General features: G+C 41.8%; 1 protein-coding gene across 3 annotated transcripts in view; it reads right to left on the bottom strand.

Annotated features, from left to right (window-relative positions):
* FYCO1 (FYVE and coiled-coil domain containing 1) overlaps window positions 1-6,976 on the bottom strand; it is a 231,330-nt gene extending 224,354 nt beyond the window's left edge. For 2 of the 3 annotated variants that reach the window (XM_029589659.1, XM_029589663.1), the window contains exon 1: window positions 6,862-6,976. The gene's annotated coding sequence lies outside the window, so the exon portion shown is untranslated. The remainder of the gene's footprint in view (window positions 1-6,861) is intronic. The other variant, XM_029589661.1, reaches the window with a different exon arrangement.
* Window positions 6,977-25,619: the final 18,643 nt, after the last annotated feature.

Raw genomic sequence — 25,619 nt, 5'->3', positions numbered from 1 at the left:
TAGATTAAGATATTACCTGTAGGTTGTTTGTTTAGTGATGTAGGTCTTGACCATGTATACCTGTAAGGTACTTATTCATAGGGAAAATTCCCATGCTCTGTGTTTTATTATTACGTTAGATGTGAGATAAACTTATTAAAAATGTATAAAGCACATTTTGAGAATAGTGCTGCGTGCTGGTGCTCTTCTGCCTATTCCTGTGTACTTTCTATTCCCCAGTCTCTTTATAAAAGGCTTGTTTAAAAAGCCAGGTTTTTAAATTTTTCTTAAAGGTTTTAAGGTCTCTTTGTAATCTGATCTCTGGGGGCATTGTGTGGACCTGCTAAAGATAAAGCCCTTTCTCTAACTTGGGTTAGTTTCGCTGTCTTGACTGAAGGAATGGTTAAGAGTGCTTTGTTTGCTGAACGGAGGTTTCTGTGTGGGACGTGTACCCGTAGTGCTGTGTTTAGCCAGTCCGATTTTTCATCATGCATTAGTTTATGTATGGTGCATAGGGCTTTGTATTTTATTCTGTGTTCTATGGGTAACCAGTGTAATTCTGCTAGAGTTTCAGTTATATGGTCCCTACTTCTTTTTCCAATTAGTATTCTTGCTGCGGTGTTTTGTAGTATTTGAAGTGGTCTTAATGTTGTATTCGGGAGTCCTAGTAAAAGTGCATTACAGTAGTCAGTGCTGGAGAATACTAGTGCCTGGAGCACTGTTCTGAAATCTGCAGGTGTTAGTAGTGGTTTTAGTTTCCTGAGGATCATGAGTTTCATGTAGCCTTCTTTTACTTTTAATGATATGTGCTGTTTTAGATTGATTTCTGGATCCATTAATTTTCCTAGGTTCCGCACCTTTTCAGCTAGTTCAGTTTTCTGGTTGTTTTGAGTATTATTGGAGTTTGAATGATTTCGATATTTTTTCGTTCTAAGTGTGAAAATTCTGTTTTTTCCACGTTAATCACAAGTTCCATTCTGTTTAACAGTTGCTTGATAATGTCTAAGTACATGTTAGCTAGGTTTAACATTTTCTCTATTGTGTCATCGACTGGTAGAGTTAGTTCAATGTCATCTGCATAAATGTAATGTATGATTCCTAGTCCTGCTAGTAGATGGCATAAGGGCAGCATGTATATGTTAAAGAGGGCTGCGGACAAGGCTGATTCTTGCGGTGCTTGTTAGGGTTTGCTCCCCCAGAGGGGAGGAGTTAGCAATCTGTTAGAGGTTTGCTTCTCCAGAAGGGAGGAGTTAGCACTCTGTTATAATCTCCGTGCTACGTTGCAGTCTGTTATGGTTCTGATGTCTGATGGATGGAGACACTAGATGGGAGCTAGCACTTTGTTATACTCAACTCCTGAAGTGGGAGGAGTGAGCACACTGTAGTAAATAGGTGAATTCTTGGGCTGATGGCAGGTGACAGCGCCCCCAGGAGGATATCCTGAGAGAGACCACCGGCTAGGCTTGGGTATGGAGACAGACACAGATAGTTCTTTTAATAGAAAGGTTAGTAGAACCACCAGAGATGGCAATAGTGAGCTGGTATTCCGGCAGGGCTGAAGTCCCTCAGGTACTGGAACAGCGATCCCAGGGTTGCTGAACTGTAAGGAGACTATAGATAGTGAGTAGACAGGGTATGCTGTATACATATCCAGTAATAGATGACAATCTCACATAGAATCTTAAAGAGGCTCAGTAGCTGGAAAGAGTTAGGCCCTCGAGGAGCGAGTACCTGGTTCCAGGGACAGCTCTGAAAGAGTGGTGGCAACTCACGATTGTCTGTATCTGTAATAGCTTCTAGGCAGTAAAGAATCTTCAGAATCTTCAGGAACATAGGCCCTCGAGGAGTGAGTACTGGTTCCTATCTGCAATCTGAAATAGAGAAAAGAGAGCGAGGCCCCCGAGGAGCGGGTACCCCTGGTAAGTCCGAGGAAGCAGAGTAGCTTGGACGAATCCGTAGTAGTCCGTCGTTGTCCTTGCTAACTCGAATAGTCAGCATAAGTGAAGACCTTTTATGTTGGAAGCGGATGACATCAATACAGGGGGACGCCCCTGAGGTTCACGCCCTTGCTGGTACATACTTCGGAGCACGCGCGCACACCCTACGTCATCAGGAACATGGCGGATCTGCAGCGTCGAGCCGGTCCTGGGAGAAATGGCATGGAGATGCCGCGGCAGCAAGCCGTCCATCAGGCCCGGAGGGAGTCGCCTTAGAGGTAGAGAGGGTGAAGCGAGGGCGAAGAGCAGGCCCGAACGCAACAGTAATCCTGTTTCAAGATTGAATTTATCTGATAATACGTCTTTGATCTGCACTTGAAAGAACCTATTGTTTAGATATGAACTAAACCAGTTTATTGTTTTGCTGTGCAATCCAATTTCTTTTAGTCTTTTTAGTAGTATTTTATGGTTTACTGTGTCGAAGGCTGATGATAAGTCTAGCATTAGAATGTAATGTTTTCCGCTATCAAAACCTCTTAGGATATTATCTATTAGCGAAAGTAGTAGTGTCTCAGTGCTGTAATGTTTGCGAAATCCATGATGTGACGGATACAGTACATTATTATTGTCTAGGTGTTCAGCTAGCTGTTTCTGTACATTTTTTTCTATTAATTTAGCTAATAAGGGAAGATTTGAGACTGGGCAGTAGTTGTTCAGTATCAGGGGGTCGCTGTTTTTTTTTCTTTATGATTGGTTTTATAATTGCACTATATACCCAAGAAGGAAAAAGTCTTTTTAACTTTTTTTTTTTTGGCTTAAACACAGAACTTACTCAATGAGCATTCATTCCCTCTGTGGGGATGCTCGTACCTCTCAATCCTATCAAGGTCCCCAGTTCCTCAGCAGCAGCTTCCTGCTAGGCCTTCCACCGAGTTGAAAGGCAGCTGGATAGATGGCACCTGAAAGTCCCAAAATTTCACAGAAAAAACTTTTACTTTCAAAAGTCATTTCTGCACTGAGGAAGGTGGGAGTGCTACAGTTCAGCATTCCATACCATTACAAATTTGTTTTAACCTTAACCAACTGTTTGAGTCAGCTAACATGAAGGACTCCTCTCTCATTAACAGAGAATGAAATCACAGTGCTAGACAGTGTGTAAACACTGCTACATAGGCCCGAGTTTGCATTATAGTCATTTCCTTTCCTGTTTGCAGTTCCCTTTCCTCTAGTAACAGGGTCTGAAGAGAAGAGATGAGTGACATTGGTACCCACCTTGCTTCCATCACCAGAAGAATCACAGGTATTCATGCTTTTGCTCATAAAATGGAAACAGAAAATCCAGCTAGCTCTACTCCTGGATTCAGTGGCAGGTGCCTCATCAGCGCTCCTCCATTGTTTTGTCATGTCATCATTGTAACACTATTTCTTCTTTGGCCTACTACATTATAGTAAACAGCCCTTAAGCAGCTATGCCTAGGGAAGAAGGCATCTGCAGCCGGCCGAAAGAAAGCAGCAATGGGAGAGGATTAGATGATGAAATCCGAGCTGCTCATCCCTCCCGCTTATTATCACAGTACTGTCAGATTCAGGCAGGGTCCTTTGGTGTTCTCCCTAAAGCTTTTAATAACTTTTTTTGTATTATTATTACATGACAGAAATAATCCATTCTACTGAAAAGTAAATGAAATTGAGTTTCTCCTGAAATGGTGCCTGTGGGTTTTTTACTTAGGAAAAAAAAAAGAAATAAACCTGCTAGTTTGTGCCTTTTTTTTTTTTTTTTAAATCACACCAAAAAACAAAAAAATAAGGTCAGGTACTAATTTAGAGCTGCAATACCCACTCAAGCCTCCTGTCTTGGCTCTAATCATAATGAAAAATGGTTGAGGTACCACGGTTTAACTTTCTCATCTTTTTCCATGTATCAGTGGTCCTCAACCGGAGAGTCACACGAGCAGGATGGAAGAATGACAACGGCTCGGCGAAGTGCATGCCACCACCTGCCGAACGGAACCCACTTCTCCACCCCATCATTCCCCCCCCCCCCCCCACACACACACACACTTCTATTCCCTGCTGTGGTCAAATGGGCAGCAGGATGACAGCACCAGGACACTGTGGGCACGTAGTCCAGGTCCTCATGGCTGCTGCTGCTCCTGTCTCTACTTCTCAAAGCAGAAGCATGCGCTGGTTGGGGAGAAGAAGCCATGGCACCACACGCTTACTGCATCCCCCGCTGATAACCTATCACTAGTCTCGCTGCTAGCGGGCTAGGGGAACCTGAAAAGTATGGTGGGAACACCTAACAGAAGAACCTGCAAAGGAATGAGGAGGAGGAGAGCAACGTGAAAGGGGGAGATTTATTATTATATTTTCATTTTTTGGATATGTTAGTGATAGGAGAAAGTGAAACTCAGAGGTGAAAGGGAGGAATAGGTAGAGGCTGACGAGGAAAGAACGGAATTGTTTAACAAATACAGTACCTAAATGCAATCTGCTTTGAAGTGCCGAAAAGTGGAATATAAATCAAATAAATAAATATTTCTGTTCCATGTTCATTTAGAAGGGCCAGGCGTAGAACCACAAGAAAATTGACACAAATGATTTTCAAAAGACTATTTTTGTGAGGAGCTAAATCAAAAGTAAATAAAGCGATGGGACCAGATGGGATATATCCAAGAGTCTAAGGGAACTTAGAGAAGTTCTGGCAGCATCACTGGCTGTCCTTTCCAATGCTTTTTTAGAGTAGTTCCAGGGGACTGGAGACAGGCGGCTGTGGTTCTCCTTCACAAAAGTGGAAGTAAGGAGGAGGCTGGGAGCTACATGCCAGTTAGTCTGATCTGAGTGTAGAGTAGATTAATGGAATCCCTGCTACAACAAACGATTGGACTGCAGAAACTGCACGCCAAAGAATCAGAAGATCTGAGAAAGCATGGTTTTACCAGAGGTGATTTTTTTTTAATATATTTATTTAATTTAAGGACTGAAGTAAGAATGGAGGGTCTGAAAGGAGTTATCTCAGCTACTTTTCTAGAAATAACAAAAAGATCCACTCAGAAATAATAGAGCCTACTTTACAGGACACGCATGCATATCCACACATATAAATGACAAGTCATGGCCTTTTGGTAAGGATAGGGACACCAAACAAAAAAGTTATTAAGGAGACACACACACATTGACAAGGCAATTTTGTATGTCTCCTTCCCTGTGGAAAGTAGACTAAAACTTGTGGAGAACCACAGGCATATATGGATCTATGGGCCTATTTCAGACCGTTATATATGGATCTATGGGCCTATTTCAGACCGTTATATATGGATCTATGGGCCTATTTCAGACCGTACAGAAAAATGCCGGGGAGAGGGGCACCAGCCCACTCTCCCACCGAAATAGTCAAATAACTGTGCCCTGCATCCCGCAGGGAATATATGGATCTATGGGCCTATTTCAGACCGTACAGAAAAATGCCCGGGAGAGGGGCACCAGCCCACTCTCCCACCGAAATAGTCAAATAACTGTGCCCTGCATCCCGCAGGGAATATATGGATCTATGGGCCCATTTCAGACCGTACAGAAAAAATGCCCGGGAGAGGGGCACCAGCCCACTCTCCCACCGAAACAGTCAGATAACCGTGCCCTGCATCCCGCAGGGAATATATGGATCTATGGGCCTATTTCAGACCGTACAGAAAAATGCCCGGGAGAGGGGCACCAGCCCACTCTCCCACCGAAATAGTCAAATAACTGTGCCCTGCATCCCGCAGGGAATATATGGATCTATGGGCCTATTTCAGACCGTACAGAAAAAATGCCCGGGAGAGGGGCACCAGCCCACTCTCCCACCGAAACAGTCAGATAACCGTGCCCTGCATCCCGCAGGGAATATATGGATCTATGGGCCTATATTTCTACTAGACACTACAAGTCCCAGCATGCAATGAGACAGAATCAGGATTGACTCAGCCTTCTTTCACCAGGTAATAGCCCTCTCTCTACCTGGAAGGCTATACCCATCCATAGTGTAACAAGCCAAAGTTAATTATCCCCTGCTAGCCACAGAACGAAAACAAAAAATAGTTTTTGGTACAGTAAGTTCGTTATCTGGAGCCATATTCTAACAACTATTCACAACTTCTGGTTTTCTATAGTATTTAAGGTAACCAAGTGTCAAATACTGTTTTGATGGAAATCTTATTCTTTCGCATGTGCTTCGCCAAACATAATTGTTTACAAGCTATTTGCTACAGGATAAGCCAAACAGAAGCCAAACCACAATAACATGTGAAACAGAAGATTTAATAAAGCACATCAGAATAAAGCATAGGATGGATTTTTAGGCTGGGCAGAGAGAAAACATTGGATTGGTTTGGTGTTTTGGTTTTTTTTTGTTTGGGACTTTAATTTTTTTTTTTTTTTTAACCAACTTGTGGCTATGCCACTCTTTAACACCGGACAGCTGCCCACCCTAATGGCATCTCACAAAACCCCATGCCAGCACCAAATTTCTGGTACGGACGCTGGCAATGAATGTTCTTTATCCCAAGTGTCAAAACAAAAGAGTGTGGGAAGGAGAGAGGGCAACATGGCACGATACTCTCCTCCTTCGCCCTGGTCTCACGGTTCTTTGGTTTTCTTCAGCTGTTGGAAGTTTGTTTATTACTGAAGCACTGACCTCACTGACAGGAAGCCCAGCCCGACAGCAGCCCTGACAGATAAACATTTACAGAGCTTCCCCGGGAGCTGAGCTAGCAACAGCAACAAGTCACCGGAGCGAAACTAAAAGTTTCTTTCCGCGACAAACCCCGACCTCAAGCAAACCCCCCCGCAGCAAAGATTGCTGGCAGGAAACAAAGCCAGACTTCCGCGGAGGGGGCTCGAGAGATCGTGTCCCACCCAGAGATGTTTAAACTTGCTACTGCCCGGAAGAAAACAAAGAGTACATTACCTCCCCACGGGCAGCCATGACACGGAACTCCCGAGCTCAGTGCACTACAAATCCCATCATCCCTGTCCCGCTGGCAAACACTTCCCACCACGGGCCATATGACAGCTCCGGTCCGTAACCCCCGAGTAAGCACCGACCCTCGGAGGCTGAATAACCTGCGCAGTTCACCCTCACAGATTCTGAGGTAGGGGTGAGCACGCTCTGTGGCAGAATTTTCAAGGTTCTGCAGCTATTTATGTGGCAATTGTTTTTCAAGAAAGCTTTCCATTACAGAAAGTGCACGAAAAAAGTCAGTTTTCATTGAAAAACTTTCACACTCTGCTTAAATATTTTAAAATACGAACATACAGAGTATACTGTGTACATAGAAGTGTTTTTTTTAACAAGTAGGGAGTTCAGGTAAATTACAGATTTTGCCTGGGAAATGACACATTTCTCTTGGATTAAAACAAATATTTTCTTGAGACAGTTAGAAACATAGAAATGACGGCAGAAGAAGACCAAACGGCCCATCCAGTCTGCCCAACAAGCTTCGCACTTTTTTTTTTCCTCATACTTATCTGTTTCACTTGGCTCTTAGTAACCTTTTGGTTCTATTTCCCTTCCACTCCTATCATAAATGCAGAGAGCAGTGTTGGAACCACATCTAAGTGAAATATCAAGCTTGATTAGTTAGGGGTAGTAACCGCTGCAATAAGCAAGCTACACCCATGCTTATTTATCTGTTTACCCTATGTAATTCAGTCCTTGTTGGTTGTCTGTATATAGATCCACTTTTTTTCATTCCCCCTGCCATTGAAGCAGAGAGCTATGCTGGATATGCATTGAAAGTGAAGTATCAGGCTTAATTGGTTTGAGGTAGTAACCGTTCTTGTATTCTTTGCAAATATATCATTTTAGGTCTGCTGAAGCAGGGCTGACTATAGGCAGGTTGTGAGAGGCCCAGGGGAGATTCATCCAGAGGGAAGTACCCCCTCCCACGATATTGAAGAGCAGAGGGAGGGTCCTTTTCAAAGTATTGAAAATGGGGAGGGGGGGCACTGTACCTCCTGGGCCAGTGCTGTCATTTCCACCGCTGCAGCTGCTGACCTGCCAGCTTACCCGCCTGATGTCAGACATTGGAGGTAAGGCTACCATGGCAGCACAGGGTCCTTGGAATTGGGGAGCCCAGGCCAGTCACGCAACTCACTTCACTTCCCCCAAGGATGACCCTGTGCTGAAGCCACCCTCAGCGCTAGCATAATTTGTCACAGTACATTGGAAATAAGTGAATAAATTAAATTAACATATATTACAAATTAAATACATGTTAAACAGAACAAATATAAAGAACAATTGGCAGGAAGAAAAACAGCTTCTGCAGAAACAAAACAATGCTACAGAGAGATCACACAAAAGGCAGTAAACCATAAAATAATTTCTTCTTTCAATAAATATATAAAATACCATATGTAAGAGGACCAGGCCTGTGACTCAAATAGACACAGCACTTTGTTCTGCGTTGTAGGGGGTTCCCAAAGAAGTGCACTGAAGCCCAGAGAGGGAGGCAAGATGGCTGCCACTACTATGACCACTCTAGCCAACCAACTAGTGACACTACTACTACTTAACACTTCCACAGTGCTACTTGACATACGCAGCGCTGTACAAAATCATATAAAAGATAGTCCCTGCTCGGGAGAGCTTACAATCTAGTCAAGACAAACATACAGGGCAAAAGAGAATTTGGGCATTTCATTTATTAAGAAAGAGGTTAAAATCAATAAGGCTGTGAATCCAGGGTTAGATTTAAAATCTTTCTCTACATGGTGGATTTTTAGACTGGATTTGAATTAGGCAAGAGAGGGAGAGTAATGCATCAACTATTCCAAGTGTACAGTGGAGCTTGGAGGAAAACACAGAGTGACTTTCCCGATGAGCAGAGTTCACAAGGAGGGGTGTAAGGAGAGATATGGGAGGAGAAGTAGTGAGGAGCTACAGAATGAAGCTTGTAGGTGAGTAAAAAGAGCTTGGACTGTATGCAGAAACAGAGAGCCAATCTAATGACTTGATAAGAAGGTAAGATAAGTTGCGCAGCTGAATTTTGGACAGATTGTAGTCGACAGCATTGGGAGACCCATGAGGAGCAGCTTGCAGCAGTCTTACATGGAAAGTGATGAGGGTTCTGGTAGTGTGTTACAAAGGAAACATTTTTATTATGTTATAGAAAAAGGAACCACACATATAATACTCAGTCGAGCTTGTATATCACCTCATGGAAAACAGGTCCCACTTCAAACACCGTCAATCATGAAGGGACACTCATTCCTGTTCACCCCGCTATTATTAGACGTGATGTCTTTAGACCATCATAATAGGCATCATAGTGTGGTATGTTTATACCGATATTATAGAGAAGGGGAGAGAGGAGCCAAAGATCACCACAAGGTGATCTGAGGGGACTGAAAGGATGGTTCTGTTATCAGAGGGGAATAGGATTTTGGGGGCAGGGAAAGATGAATTCTGTCTTGGCTATATTGAGGCTAAGGTGACAGTGGGAAATCTAGGCAGCAATATCAGACAAGCTCTTTGTGGCAAGAACATACTGATTCAAACCAACAACCAGATCAGCATGCTTTACATCAACAAAAGGAGTAATGGTATCATGGCCTCTTTGCTAGGAAGCCCTAAAATCTGGCATTGCACAGAAACAGAAACAAATTGAGCTGTTCTCCAGGCCACTTATGTCTCGGGCATCTCCAACACCCTGGTGAATCGACTCAGGAGAGTGTTTCAAACACATGAGTGGTCTCTACAACAATTAGTGGCGGACAAACCCTTCAGCTTATGAGGTCCTCCATTGGTAGACCTATTTATCAGAGCAGAACACAAAACTAAATCAATTTTGCTCATTTCTACCAAGCGATCACAGGCTTGCTCAAGATGCTTTCCTCCTCGATTGGGAACAAAGCCTCTTATACGCTTTTCCACCGCTGTCGCTTATCGCCAAATAGTTCAGAAAGTTCTCAGGACTGAACTTTTCTAATCCTCATAACCCCAGCATGGCCCAGACAGTTCTGGTTTGGATACCTCGTACAACTTTCCAACAGCCCTCCCAAACATCTGGGAACAGATCCTGCCCTGTTGACACTGGAAGACAGAACATTGTACCATCCCAAACTTTCAGCCCTCAACCTCACAGCTTGGATGTTGAGTGCTCAGTGATCGAATATCTTCATGTGTTGGTTCTCAGATCATCTTGATAAGGTCCTAGTCTTGAAGCCTTTGTGCTAGGATAAGAAAGATAGTGAAGAGAGGGGTGCACCATTCAGAGCACCTCCTCCACTGAGGTTGCTGGAATGGCCAGCCCCCTGCTGTTTATAAAAGCAGCCTGCAGCATAGATCAATGTGGCATTTTGGTTGGGAGGTAGAGAGAATAGGAGACTGTTTCTTGAGTTTGTTCCCCTGCTTGGGTACTGGGTTTCACCGCCTGGGCCAATACCCTAGTGGGAAGAGGATCTGTCCCTTCCTCATTACTAGTCCCATATTTTGATTGAGATTTTTGGATGTTTTTTGTCTTTTTGAGGATTCCTTCTTGTGAGAGTCCTGGTACCCCTGACTCGAAGATTTCAGGATATCCACCAGTTAGGTTAGATCAGGTGGTAGGGTAGGGAAGACTCCAGTTCTCTTCAGCTCTCAGAGAGGGGGCTGGATCAGAGGTGACACACTGCAGGAGATTTCCAGAGTTCTACATTTTTATGAAGATTTTTCCTGAATTCCCAAGAGGAAGTTTGTGGCCACCCTATTTGCTTGAAGATGAAACATCTGTAGAGAAGTGCTGTGCTCCCTGCTACTGGACTTTTTCTAAGAAAAATCCCATTGTGACAACTGAGGAGAACTGCAAGTAAGACCTATAATTCTATTCTGAGGATACCCAATCAGAGTCTGCACGCTGGGCAAAAGACACTTTGGGGAGACTGTGCAAAGACTATAATTCTCTTATGGAAGGGGTTTTCTGTCCCAGCTAAGGATACCTTGTCCAACTGGGAACATTACTTAGCCAAACTACAGAGGATGAGAGTTTCCTTGCCCAATACTGAGAGATACTTGCTCAGATGAATTGGAGAACTATAAATGTGACTTTTTTAAAGCCAAGAACTGATGTGAACAGGGCCAATTTGCTATTTAAGAACTCTGAAAATAAAGATTTATTTTTGGACACTCAGTTTGAGCCTCCAGAATTTGTATGGCACCCACATCTTGAAAAGTTATTAGAGACCCCCATGCCAACAAATCGGGAGTCACCCCAGTCATCTCAGGCCTTGGAGGCCCTCCCTGAATTGTGCTGTCAAATAATTTAAATAGTAGTTTTACTGGGGAGTTGTATTTGCTGAGAAGTTTCTTTGTTATGTATAAGGCTCTTAGAGGTTTTTCTTGTAATGCCTGTCTTTATAACCAATTTAAAACTCCCAGATGCCCTTAGTCTCAAGCCAGGTATGTATGTATAGCTTGGGATTGCTCAAATTCTTGTTTATTTAGGAAGAATTTGAATTTGTGTTGGAGGGTTTGTTCTTTTCTGAAAAATCATCATTTTTGTTTTTTTCCGGGTTTACTTGTATGACCCATGTTTAGGTTCTCTTGTAGACCTTCTGGGATGGGATACAATGACCACATCATCTGCACATAGAGAATCTCTCCACTGCTGTGGGGTTATCATTGATGTAGGTATTGAAGAGCATGGGGATCAGGCTACATCTCTGTCTCACTCCTCACTTCTGTCTAAAGCTGTCTGTCTGCATGTTGTTTATTTTTACCGACAGCTGATGATGAATGCATGGATTTAATTATAACTTGTGAATTATCTGGCTAAATGCCAACTTTTGAATATTTCTTTCACTTTTCTTCCTACATTTTAGCTGCATAACTTATTATCCAGCTAACATTTAGCAGGATAACATAAGGAGATTCTGGGGCATTCCAGGGGAGAGTTAAATTAGCCAGATAAACAATCCAGCTGACTCCAATATTCAGAGTTAGTCAGATAACTTATCTGGCTAACCCTGGTCATGCCATAAGGCAGTCCTTATGGCCACTGTTGGAACTTTGCTGACCTATATTTTTAGGTTTTCTCCATCTACTCCTCTCAGCCATTCCTGACCCTGATGAATTATCCTGTGGAGAGGAAACAGTGATGTTAAAATCGCCCCCCACCAACAGAGGGTCCATGACAAAATTCACCACTTGCACCTGAATTAGCTTAAAAAAAAGGCCATCTGATTGCTGTTGGGGGAATAGATATTTGTTATCATGAAAGTAGCATTATTGATAATTATTTTTAAAATATAAATCTGCCAATGTCTCTCCTAACATTCTGAGGTCTTTTAATATTAGCACCTCCACCCTTTTATATCTATATTTTTCACTACTCAAGGCTAAATCTATATGGGGGAAGTATTTACTCTGTAAAAGGCATTCATCTTTTTTCCTCAACTGAGTTTCCTGAACCAGAAATATTGATGCATTAAGTCTTCATGCCACCTTAAATAACTGCCTTTTCAAATAAGAACTGTGACCCTTGACACGCGCATAAAATGCAAATTCATTCGCTCCAGATGGATTATATGCATATAAACAGGCTAAATAGTATTAAAAAATTGCTCAGTGAGTCAGGTTTTAATTTCTTTCCTGATCTTCTTATAATCTTTTTCTACCCATATCAGCTGGGGGGGGGAGGGGAAGATGAGAGAGAGATGGGCTGGGAGCATTTAGGCTTAGGAGGGGCTGGAACTGAGAGGGACAGGAGGGTGAGAGAAGGGATTTGCTGGGGATATGTGTTTGAGAGAAGGAGAGCTAAAGAGAGTGGAGGAAAAGGTCTGTGTGTGTGTGAGAGAGAGAAAGGATTGGCAGTGGGTGAGAAAGTGCATTTGGATTTTTAGGGTGAAAGAGAAAGTAAAGAGAGGGGATGAAATGTGAGAAGAAGTAGGACTGGAACCAGGGGAGGAATAGCAGAATCCAGATCCTCCCTCTCTTGATCTCAGGTTCCTAATCCTTCCCTTATGCTATAAACTGTGTCAAATACCTCCAAGGTGAAGAGCCAGTCATTGTTTTTCTGCTTTAAATTGGGTTTTGACTTAAAGCAATGCTAAGGGCCTAGGAAAGAGATCTTCCCCTCTGTCAGGGAATCATGGATACTCAGAGTATAGTACCATTGGCATGAAAAATGTGACACCTAAATTTGATCTGAGGTCCTCAAGGGGGAACCTTGCCCAGGGGTTGCATACAACCTGTAAGAAATTCGAGGGGAACATATCTGTATGTTAGGGTTCTATGCTTGCGTGGACTTATTTTATAGATAGTTGTGAATACTAGGGGATTCATGTCGGTATTTTTTCATTTTAGAGGAATACTATTTGTGGTTTTAGTCCACGCATAGACCCTTGAATTGGGAATTTCTGCTTTTTTTAATGGCTGTATATTGTAATTATTGTTTGGAAAGCTCAAGTCTGAGCATGACCAGATCTCACCTGATCTAGAATCAAGCAGATTTGTCAAAATAGATAGCAAATAATTACAGTAACTAATAGTTGAAATCTGATTACTTCTTTTAGTAATAGAGAGATAGAAGTGAGTTTGTTTATTTTTTTTTTAAAGCGATCCAAACTGGTAATCCTGAATAATTTTATTTTTTAAGAATAAAAGTAATAGGCAATATTTGTATTTATTTATAGCATATTTATTTATTTATTTGTTTATTTTTGACTGCTGAAAAAAGACCAGACCAGCTTCCCTTATCTTCCATAGAGGAAAATAAAATAAAAATGACATTTTTCCTCCAATAAGAAATCTCAGGAGCCTCAAAGACAAAAGGAGACTGCCTGGACTTCCTCCTTCGGAAGTAAAATCTATCTGGGGATGGAGGCCTTGGGAGGCAAATAAAACCCCATGCATCTAGTTGGTGAATAACTATAATTGCGGGTTGAGCCAAAGGCAGAGCAGAGCCTGAGAAATCAGAGTATAGATAGGTTTCACTACCTGCGTCCTTTTTTCAAGCCTTTCCGAATAAGATTTAGAATGTTTCCAAACATATCCTGTAGCAGCCAAATATATCCTTTTTTGACAATAGATATTCAGGAAAACCCAATATTCATTTGATACTCACTTCATGGAGGCCCAAACCTCCGGGAGTAAATCAGCCCCGCTGTTTTTTAACATGCGCCTACTCTAGCCTTGCCCTCATTACTTTTATTACCTTTATCCTGCATGATCGCCATCACTTTCCTTATTCTGACTGATCATGAAGAATGGGAGGTAACATCACCCTTACAACATGCACCTAATGGACGAGTAGTTTATGTTTATATCAGATATGTTCACAATGATACTGGAATTCAAAACATTATGCTGCAATTTATACATTAACCTGGGGAAATGAGCCCGGACCTGGGTAGTTTGCTTTCAACACAGAAAGGTAAACCTACAGATGAGAGCTTTAAACTAGAACCATCAGGGATGGGTGAACAAAGCCCTAAGGTAAATAAAACAATGAATACTCTTATAGAAATGGGAAATATGGGGGGGGGGGGGGGGGGGAAAGCAATATCTGGACAGCTTTGCACACTAATGCTCATAGTATGGAGAATAAAGTCCCAGATCTGGAGGCAGTCACGGAAGAAGCTGATTTAGCTATAGTAGCTGGTACATGGAAAACCATGGCTGGGATATAGTTATACCCAGCTCCAATCTATTCACGAAGGACCGGGTAGGAAGGAAGGGAGGAGGTGTGACATTATATTGTATATAAAGAACAATATTAAAGCAACAGAACTGCTAGGCTTACGAGGTAAGGAAGAGGCAGTGTGGGTTAATCTGGAAAGAGGGAATGGAACATCTATTTATATTGGTGTAATATACAGTAGAGATGTGCATTTGTTTAAAACTAAACTACAAAATTTGACAAATAAGGCTAATTCATTTCATTCGGGGGCCTGAAGGCCAAGTCCGGACACTGGGGCCTAGGCCGGGGCCCAAACCCAGGCCCAACTCTGTGACCCAACCCAGAGGCTGGGTCCCAACGCTGGGGCCTCAGCCTAGACCTGGATTCAGGCAAAAGTCCCGACCCAGCTCGGAGGTCTGGGCCGAGACCGAGGTTCAGGCCCACGCCTCAGAACCCAGGCCTTGGGTCCTCTTCTTCATCCTCTTCTTTCTTCGTCCCTTGCAAGCCAAATAAAAAGGACAAAAATGGTGCATTCACCCCAGTGGACGGTTCCATTTTGATGTACGGCAATGCCATATACATTATCAGACATCAAAATGGCGCTGTCCGCTAGGGTGAATACACATTGCCGTATTTCAAAATGGCGCCAGCCGCTGGGGTGAATGCACCGGAGTTAATTAATCTCTAATATACAAATCTCCATCATAGAGGAGATGGATAGAGATTTAATGGAGGATATTCACAGGATTGTTGTGAAAGGAGAGCTGCTGCTGCTAAGGGATTTCAGCCTGCCAGATGTTAATTGGGACATCCCAGCTGTAGTATCTTCTAGATGTAGGGAGATCCTGGATTCTCTACAAGGAGAACTGTTCTGTCAACTGGTAACAGAACCCACATGGGAGGGGGCGATACTGAACCTGGTGCTTACCAACAGGGATAGTATTTCTGAAGTTGTAGTGGATGATCATCTGGGATCCAGTGACCACTGAATATTGTGTCTCAATATTAGGATGCAAGAGATGAAGGTTCATTCTTTTCTTAAAATATTTAATCTTTATTGCTTTTTTTCAATAATTTTTACAAAGACACAAAACTTTGCAAATGAAATAACATAGAATGAGACATGTTAATATCTACTATCCATAAAAAGTATAATAAAGAACTTTATCATTATTACTTATACATGTCTAAGACTACACATCAAAGAGGCAATATGCAGGAGGTGTTTAATTGCAAATGAGGATCAATTTAAAAGAAAACTAGCAAACTTACTTCATAGATTCATTCTAATTCAAGTGTCCTAGACTTCAGGAAACTTTCAGGAAAACTAACTTTTTCAAAATCGAGGAGTACCTCAAGGAGTCAGTAGCTGGATGGGTAACCTAAGAAAAGTGAAAGGGAAGTGGGAAAAACTAAAAGGAGATATAATGGTAACTTTTCTTTTTGTTAGGAAAGTAAATAAAGGGAAGAGGAAAAAGAGGCCATTATGGTTTTCTAAAGAAGTAGCTGAAAAGGGTAAAGGAGAAAAGGTTAGTGTTCTGCACCCAGATCACAGAAAGAGGAAGACATGTGACAATATCTGGAAACATTAAGAGAAGCTGAGAAAGTAGTTAGGAATGTGAAAATTCAAATAGAAGAAAAAATAGTAAATATGGTAAAACAGGAGTACAAGACTTTTTTTTAGATATGTTAGTGATAGAAGGAAGTAAAAAAATTGCATTGTGAGACTCAAAGGTGAAGAGGAGGAATATGTAGAGGCTGATGAGGAAAAAGCAAAATTGCTTAACAGATATTTCTGTGCAATTAAACACCTCCTGCATATTGCCTCTTTGATGTGTAGTCTTAGACATGTATAAGTAATAATGATAAAGTTCTTTATTATACTTTTTATGGATAGTAGATATTAACATGTCTAATTCTATGTTATTTCATTTGCAAAGTTTTGTGTCTTTGTAAAAATTATTGAAAAAAAGCAATAAAGATTAAATATTTTAAGAAAAGAATGAACCTTCATCTCTTGCATCCTAATATTGAGACACAATATTCAGTGGTCACTGGATCCCAGATGATCATCCACTACAACTTCAGAAATACTATCCCTGTTGGTAAGCACCAGGTTCAGTATCGCCCCCTCCCATGTGGGTTCTGTTACCAGTTGACAGAACAGTTCTCCTTGTAGAGAATCCAGGATCTCCCTACATCTAGAAGATACTACAGCTGGGATGTCCCAATTAACATCTGGCAGGCTGAAATCCCTTAGCAGCAGCAGCAGCAGCTCTCCTTTCACAGCAATCCTGTGAATATCCTCCATTAAATCTCTATCCATCTCCTCTATGATGGAGATTTGTATATTAGAGATTAATTAACTCTGGTGCATTCACCCCAGCGGCTGGCGCCATTTTGATGGACCCTTGGCAATTTTGATGGACCATTTTGATGGACCAATTTTGATGGACCATTTTGATGGACCCTTGGCAATGTTCACTGTGGTACGGCCTGGAGCCAGGTCCACATAAACAAACACAAATACGAATAGAAGTGAGGAAAACCTCAATCAATTTTCAGAAATGTTTTTTAATGAGAAACTGACTAAACTTAAAGTAGACAAGGCGATGGGCCAGATGGGATACATCCGAGGGTATTAAGGGAACCTAGAGTTGTCCTGTCAGCTCCGCTGGCTGACCGTTTTTAATGCTTCTTTAGAGTCTGGAGTACACCTGGAGGACTGGAAAAGGGCAAATGTGGTTCCTATTCATAAAAGTGGAAGTAAGGAGGAGGCTGGGAACTATAGATCAGTAAGTCTGAGCTCTGTGGTGAGCAAACTAATGGAATCGCTGCTAAAACAGAGTATAGTGTAATTTTTGAAATCCATTGGATTGCAAGATCCAAGGTAGCGTGGTTTTACTAGAGGTAAATCTTGTCAGACAAATCTGAGCAATTTATTTGATTGGGTGACCAGAGAGTTGGATCAAGGGAGAATGCTAGATATAGGGGCAGATTTTAGAAGGTACGCGTGCGGTCTACATTTGTGCGCGCTACCCGGCACGCACAAATGTACGCCCGATTTTATAACATGCGCGCGCAGCCGCGCACATGTTATAAAATCAGGGGTCGGCGCGCGCAAGAGGGTGCATGCCGAGCCCTCGAGGAGACCATCTGGCTTTCCCCATTCCACCCACCTTCCCCTCCCTTCCCCTACCTGTTCCGCCCCCCCCAGCCCGAAAAAAAACAAACCCTGTACCTTTATTTTCACAAGTTACGCCTGCCACAGGCAGGCGTAACTTGCGCACGCCAGCTGACTGCTGGCATGCGATCCCCCAGCCCAGCAGCCGTGGAGAGGCCTATGGCCATGCCCCTTCCCCGCCCCGCCCCCGGACCGCCCATTTTTTCAAGTCCCGGGACTTACACGCAACCCGAGGCTTTACACACGCCGCCGGGCTTTTTGAAAATAGTTCCGGCGCATGTAACCCCCCACGCGCATAAATTAAGAGTTAAGGTAAATGGTGGTTTTGGGGTTAGCTTTGGCATAGGCAGAAGGACAAGGCAGGGCTGTCTTTTATCACCACTACTATTTGTTCTATTTCTGGAGGATTGGCGGGATCCGGTGTAGCAGGATGGTAAAGCCTGAATGCAGCTGTGTGTAGGCTGTGATAAGTGTGATTGAAGGGCAAGACATTAGGTTGGTGATATTGGGGGGGCTGTGTTGATTGTAGGAGATTATGCTGAGAGAAGGGCAACCAAAATGATAAGCGGCATTGAACAGCTACCCTATGAGGAAAGGCTAAGGAAGGTAGTGCTGTTCAGTTTGGAGAAGAGACTGAGATGGGATATGATAGAGGTCTACAAAATCGTGAAAGGACTTGAACAGGTTAATATAAATCATTTATTTACTCTCTCAGATAATAGGACTAGGGGGCGCTCCATGATGTTACAAAGTAGCTCATTTAAAACAAATTGAAGTAAATGTTTTATCGCTCAGCGCAAGCTCTGGAATTCTTTGCCAGAGGATGTGATTACAGCAGTTAGTGTAACTGGGTTTAAAAAAGGTTTGGATAAGTTCCTAGAGGAAAATCCATAAACTATTAATTAATAAGCATTAGTAGCTTGAGATTTATTTAATGTTTGGGTACTTACCAGGTACTTGTGACTTGGATTGGCCACTGTTGGAAACAGGATGCTGGGCTTGATGGACCCTTGGTCTGACCTAGTATGGCATATCTTATATTCTTATATTCTTATATAAATCCTCCTGGATTTACATGTGTAGGGCTTTGAAAATCTGCCACATAGTGTACTTGGATTTCAGCAAGGCCTTTGACATGGCTGCACACAGAATACTTATAAATAAACTTAGCCCCTTTGGTATGGAACCTAGAATGACTGTCTGGGTTAGAAACTGGCTGACTGATAGGCAATAAAGAGTATTTATTTATTTATTTAAAAGTTTTTATATACCGGAATTTAGCTGGCTGCCTTCATTCCGGTTTACAGATATAACAACTTAATACATTTGGGAGCAACTGACAACAAACAGGTAAATGGAGTTTTTTCTGAGGAGAGGGATGTTACTACCAGTACTGTGTGCCTCAGGGATTAGTTTTCGTGAGCAACATAACAGAATGATTGCTGGGAAAGGTTTGTCTTTTTGCTGATGATACCAAAATCTTTAACACCAGCCAGAAAGGTGTGAAAAACATGAAGAGGGTCTAGCGAAGCTCGCAGAATGGTGTAAGGTCTGGCAGCTAAGATTTAATGCTAAAAAATGCTGAGTAATTCATTTAGGCTGCAAAAACCCCAGGGAAAGGTACAGTACTGGAGGTGAAATTCTAAGCACAAAGGAAGAGCGAGATCTGTGGATAATTGTATCTGATGATCTTAAAGTGGCCAAAGAGGTGGATAAAGTGATGGTGAAAGTCAGAAAGATGCTTGTTTGTATAGGAAGAGGATTGGTCAACAGAAAAAGGGAGTTGATATTGCCCCCATTTAGGTCCTTGGTGAGATTTCATTTGGAAACCTTTGTACAATTCTGGAAACTGCACCTTTAAAAGGATATAAACAGGATGGAATTAGTCCAGAAGGTGGCTACTAAAATGGTCAATGGTCTTCCTCCTAAAGCATATGGGGATAGACTTAAAGATCTAAACATGTACATACTGGAGGAAAGTCAAGATAGGGGCGATATGATAGAGACATTCAAATATCTTAAAGGAGGTGAGCCTCTTTCTTCAGAAAGGAGGCTCTAGAATGACGGGAGCATATGATGAGGTTGAAAGGGGATAGATTCAGAAATAATCTTAGGAAATATTTCTTTAAGAGAGGGTGGTGGATGTGTGGAACAGCCTCCCAATGGAGGTAGTGGAGACAAATACAGTATCTGAATTCAAGAAAGCATGGGATAAATACAGGGGATTTTTAAGGAAGTGATGGGAATTATAATGCTAAATTAATTGGATGGATGGGCGGACTAGATGGGCCACATGATCTTTTTCTGCCATCAATTTTCTATGATTTAAGGAGCAGTAAGCACATCATGAAGCAGTGACCAATACCAAGGCAGCTTTAACAGTGCTTGATGTCATCTCATTCTGAAGACAGTCGAGCAAACTCCGGAATATTCATCCAAGGGTTTTGAAGCCACTCCCAGATGCTGAGAACATGCAACACATGGCTTCAAGCCTCACAGTACTTGTAGGGCATGTGCTGAAATGTTTTAATACATATTATGTCAAGTTATACTTGCTTAATGCTTATAGAAAATATATTTGATGTTTCTGGACATCACATTTGGTTGGTACATTATTGTACAGCACAAAGTTATGAAATTTGGAGGTGTACATTTAATTCTCATCTTCTCTATGTAGTGTGACTGTCTGAAAGTCACTGCAAGCCTCTTTTTATTGTATTTTTCTGTCTGTAGCTTCTTTGGTTCATACTGAAGAGAACAAAGTATGTCACTGTACCTTCTAGTAGGAAGGATTTAGATTTGCTAAACAGTATTCACCCCAAAACAATGTAGCTCCTATACAAGGGACTCATTCGGAATATGCATGTCTGTCAGCTAAATATATACGTATAACCCAAGCTACACCCTGCTCTCCTCTTTGACTTTACATGCACAGACAACTCTTGATAGTCACCCTGAACATCAGGGAAGGTTGACTGCACAAAGTGGGAGGCGTTTCCTTTTCAGCTTCAAATGCATTAGGCAGAGGGATTTTTATGGGACAGATGGCAGTAAACTGGTAACACTTTTAGCCAAGAAAAGTAGGCGTCTCCCATCTAAAGAAGGAAAACTGGTAATTCTGCTACAGTTCATGATTTTAAAGCTTTGCAAATTATACTCAAAGAGATTATACACTCGAGAAGCAGAGCAGAACCTCCACCAATACAGCAACACTACAGTATCATACACTCGAGATCCGAAAATGCACAAGAGAAAAGAATTACAGCAGAACCTCACCAACTCATTGCCAGCACAGGGACACAACAGAGATACAGCAATGCCTACTACACAAGGTATATAGAAAACAGAGGGAAGAAGACTGGACATATAAAACAGAACTAAAAAACTAATCAAATAAATAAATAAAAATAAAATACTGAAAAACTGGTATGTAGCAAACATATTCGTAAACATCTAAATCCTTGCTTCCCATTGCCAATATATGAAAACTGGGATGCTTGTATTTCATAATCAAAGTCTTAGAAATTGTATCGTTTTACTTTGTCACTGCTTTATTGGATTCTATTGTATACATTAGTACCTCTAAGATATAGTTTAAAGTTATGACCTGTCACTAGCTGGAGCATCCAGAGTTTGACATTGTCAATCTGGTTTACTGATGTGATGAACCACGACTCTGTTATATTACAGGAAACCTGGCTAGGCAAAAAGTCAACTGTAGGTGTCAAATACTTGTTAATTCCTGCCATAAAAATATATAAAGTGGGGACAAATTGAGGGAGAAGGGGAGCAGGTATAAAAAAAAAAGTGCAACACATCTGTGGGTTCAAATATTTAAAGATGTATTACAGATGACACTCAGCATCTATGTACCCTTCAGATTCTTCCTACTTTGACCCTCATTATTTTACAACAATGCTTCTGAAACTGCTACCTTTCAAATACAAATGAAAGTGCTAGAAATGGTCCAAGCCATGCCTTTTCTTCCTGCCAACAAAATCACTGTAACGATTTGGCCGGTTGTGGGATGTCCCGCAACCGGCCGCACTTACCCCAAACGCCAAGATGCAGCCACGTTGCCATGTTCCCCGGTTCTCCCTAGGCGCGTGTGTGCACTCGCAGTGCCTATGGTTAAAGTCTCTGTGGCGGGAAACTTAGCTGTCAGCACTTGCTGATGACATCACACTCCTGGGTATTTAAACCCCAGCCGCAGTTCTACCCCTTGACTGAGCAGCAGCAGGTCCTCCTGCCTAGCAGTCTAGCAGTAAGTATTGCTTTCTGAGTCTCTGCCGTGTCGTGCCTCCCTGTTACTTTGCCTGCCTATCTTGTCATTGTCCTGCCCTTCCTGGCCCTGCTAGTGCTCAAGTCCTTTGTGCCTTTTCCCTTTCTAGTCCATTTGTCTCTGCCTGACTCCCTAGTTCTGCCCTTGTTACGGACTTGACTACTCTTGCTCGCTGCCTGCCCTGACCTTGGCCTACACCCAGATATCATTTGCTCACTGCCTGCCCTGACCTTGGCTTGGATCCAAATACTATAGCTTACTGCCTATCCCGACCTCTTCCTGCACCCAGATACCATTGTTCACTACCAGCCCTGACTTTTAGTTGCTACTAAACCTTGTCTGACCGCCCCATACCGGGCTCTCGCCTAAACCCTGCCAGCTCCTGAAATCCAAAGGCTGAACCTGCGGGGAACAGGGCTGGTATAGGTGAAGCCCTAGAACCAGCCCTGTTCCCCGCATGGGCCTAGTAGGTTTGCCTGCTAGACTGTGTCAACCACGCCACAGTCCAGGGGCTCACATCTGTAACCATCACAGACTAAGGAGATAATTTTCAAAAGAATTTCATGAATATAAATAGTATATAGTAGCAATTTTCAGAAGCCCAGTTACATGTGCAAAGTCCATTTACATGCATAAAACCTTTTGACAATTCAGCCCTAAGGAATACATTTTCAAAGGAGTTACGTGCATAAAAGCAGCAATTTTCTAAAGCTCATTTACATGCATACATGCAGAGAAGATAACTTTAAAATATGCATGTATGCACCTATTTACTCACAGACACACACACACTCACACACACACATATATATATATATATATATATATATATATGGGTTCACATAAAACTGCTCTAGTATTTTATAATTTGCATATATACAATGTATGCAGGTTATAAAATATGCGTAAATGTACCCGAGAACATGCACACGCATGTAAAAAATGCACGAAATATTTATGCATTTATCTGGCTAAATTCTGACTTACCCGGTTAAGCAGCGGCACTTATCTAGAGAAGTACTGATTTATCCTGCTAAGTAGCAGCAAAGCCACTCTTTAGCCGGATAAGACTTAAAAGTGCTATTTATCTAGCTAATCAGATAATTGAATAAGTAGTGCTTTTAAATGTTTCCAGATATCTGACTTAGTCAAATAAGTAGCATTTAAAGACCTATCCAGCTAACTAGTGGCTTTGCTGCTATTTAGCTGGTCAAATCGAAATTTGTGTGAATAAGTGCTGCTACTTAGTTGGATAAGTCAGAATTTAGCCAGATAAGTGTGCGCAACTGGTATACCCACGTTATTTTAAGTCTTAAAGTAATATATGAGTAGATGTACATCTACTGGTCATTGACATCCTCCTTGTTCTTCAGCCTGAAGACCCCTCATTTCACCCAGACCCCCCACCTAGTCATTTTTTTTACTTTTAAGATGTTTATGATCACTTACTCCAGATATTGAGCAGGAGTTAATATATGCAAGTAAGCTGTCAAATTTACATGTGTAAATTGCTTATAAAATAGCAGCTTACTCACATGAATAGTGATCCCACCCCAGAACACCCCCTGGCCCGCCCTTTTTTTACACATGCAAATTTACTTGCAGATCCTGATTTCTGCATATGTTGTGGTTTCTAAAATAGCCTATGCTTGAATATAGGCTATTTTACATGCATAACTGTAAATGTTTATGCTTGCAACTTTTGAAAATTCACCATATAACACCAAATTTTACATGCTTACATCCTTTTAAAAATTCCCTCCTTAGTGTCTGAAATAAAAGAAGTGAGGGCTAAGTCAATAGAATTAGCCTGAATCATGCTAAGGATTTCAGTGTTATGTTCTCCATAGTCTATATAATCCCAATAATACATCTCCATATAAAATATGCCCATTCAACATTAAAATCCCAGTGAAAACAAACCACTCGGAGCCTTCCAAAATGATTAGGGTGGACCATAGAGATTCAGAGACTCTGTCATATAGCCAGGCAGTTTGTCACTTTAATGTGCCTTGACCCTATACACAACATATATATAACATAATAAATATATAAAACTGAGAAAACTGAGCAAATATGGGAGATGGAGCCAAGGGCAACTCCGCGTGGGTGTCTCCACACACACAGTCTTCACAGTTGGGGGGGGGCAGACTGGACTTACTCAAGGGCATACACAACTGTTCTAATTTCTCCACCCTCTGTCCCATCTAATCTTTATTTTTTCATAACCTTTACATAATAGATATATATTAACTTATATTAATATAGAGTTCAGATATACCACAAAACTATGAATGTTTTAAACTTATTTTTTACTGGTCTGTAAAACGTAGCACAATGAAATATGCAAGTGAAATACACTGTATATAATATACTAATTCTTCTGTTACTCTCCACCACCAGGCACATTGGAAATAGCACAAAACCAAACAATACAAAGGCCCCAGAGCAAGGCAGGAAGCCAAGGTAGGCTATAGAGGAAGGCAAAAGACCCGGGTAGGCCCCAAGGCAAGGCAGAAGGCCTTGGTAGGCCACAAGGCAAAGAAAAGTAGCAAGACAAGGCTAGCCAGGTCAAGGAGCCAAGGTGACTCCATGAAGATGCACCAAGGGAATGGATAGGCTGGGTTAAATAGAGCTGAAACTGAGGCATCATGTGGTCAGTGAGGAGGTAAATTGTGCAGCTGTAAGCAAGGCCTGTTGAGGATCTCTACTGGTGGGGAGGCTGCATAGCAGGCAGAATTGTGGCATAGGGAGACTGCATAGCAAGCAAAACCGTGACAGTTTCATGTAGTGTACCCTAGTCCTGGTGTTTTTTTAAAGTGTAAATAACCATTCTCTATTTACCCATTGCACCCCACTCATGATTTTATAAATTTCAATCATATTCCCTCTTAATTGTCTCTTTTCCAAGTAAAGATCCCTAATCTGTTTAGCCTTTCACCATAAAGGAGCTTAATTTCTATCCCCTTTATCATTTTATCACCCTTCTCTGTACCTTTTCTATGTCCATTATGTCTTTTTCGAGATGGGGCAACCAGAAGTGCACACAATACTCAAGGTGTGGTTACATCATGGATCTGTATGAAGGCATTATGATATTTTCAGTTTTATTCTCTATTCCTTTCCAAGTAATACCTAATATTCTATTTGCCTTTTTGACTTCCACCGCACATTGAACAGAAGATTTCAAGGTATTGTCTACAAGGAATCTGAGGGTCTTTTCATGGATGGTGACTCTAACACAGAACCTGGGATTATTTTTCCCTACATGCTTTACTTTGCACTTATCCAAATTAAATTACATTTTCCATTTAGAAGCCCAGTCTCCTAGTATCACATGGTCCTTCTGCAGTTCTTCACAATGTGCTGCCATTTTAACAACTCAGAGCAATTTTGTGTCATTTGCAAATCTGATTATCTTACTCATTGTTCCTGTATCCAGATCATTTATGAATATGCTAAATAGCACAGGTCCCAATACAGACCCCTGGATCACTCCACTAAAGACCTTTCTCCATTTGGAAAACTGACCATTTAGTTCTACCATATATTTCCTATCTTTTATCCATTTACCAATCCTTAGTAGGACATTGCCTCCA

This window comes from Rhinatrema bivittatum, chromosome 2, assembly GCF_901001135.1.
Source record: "Rhinatrema bivittatum chromosome 2, aRhiBiv1.1, whole genome shotgun sequence".
NCBI classification, from domain to species: domain Eukaryota; kingdom Metazoa; phylum Chordata; class Amphibia; order Gymnophiona; family Rhinatrematidae; genus Rhinatrema; species Rhinatrema bivittatum.
Note: the sequence above shows the minus strand (reverse complement) of the source record. Positions and strands in the feature narration are given on the sequence as shown.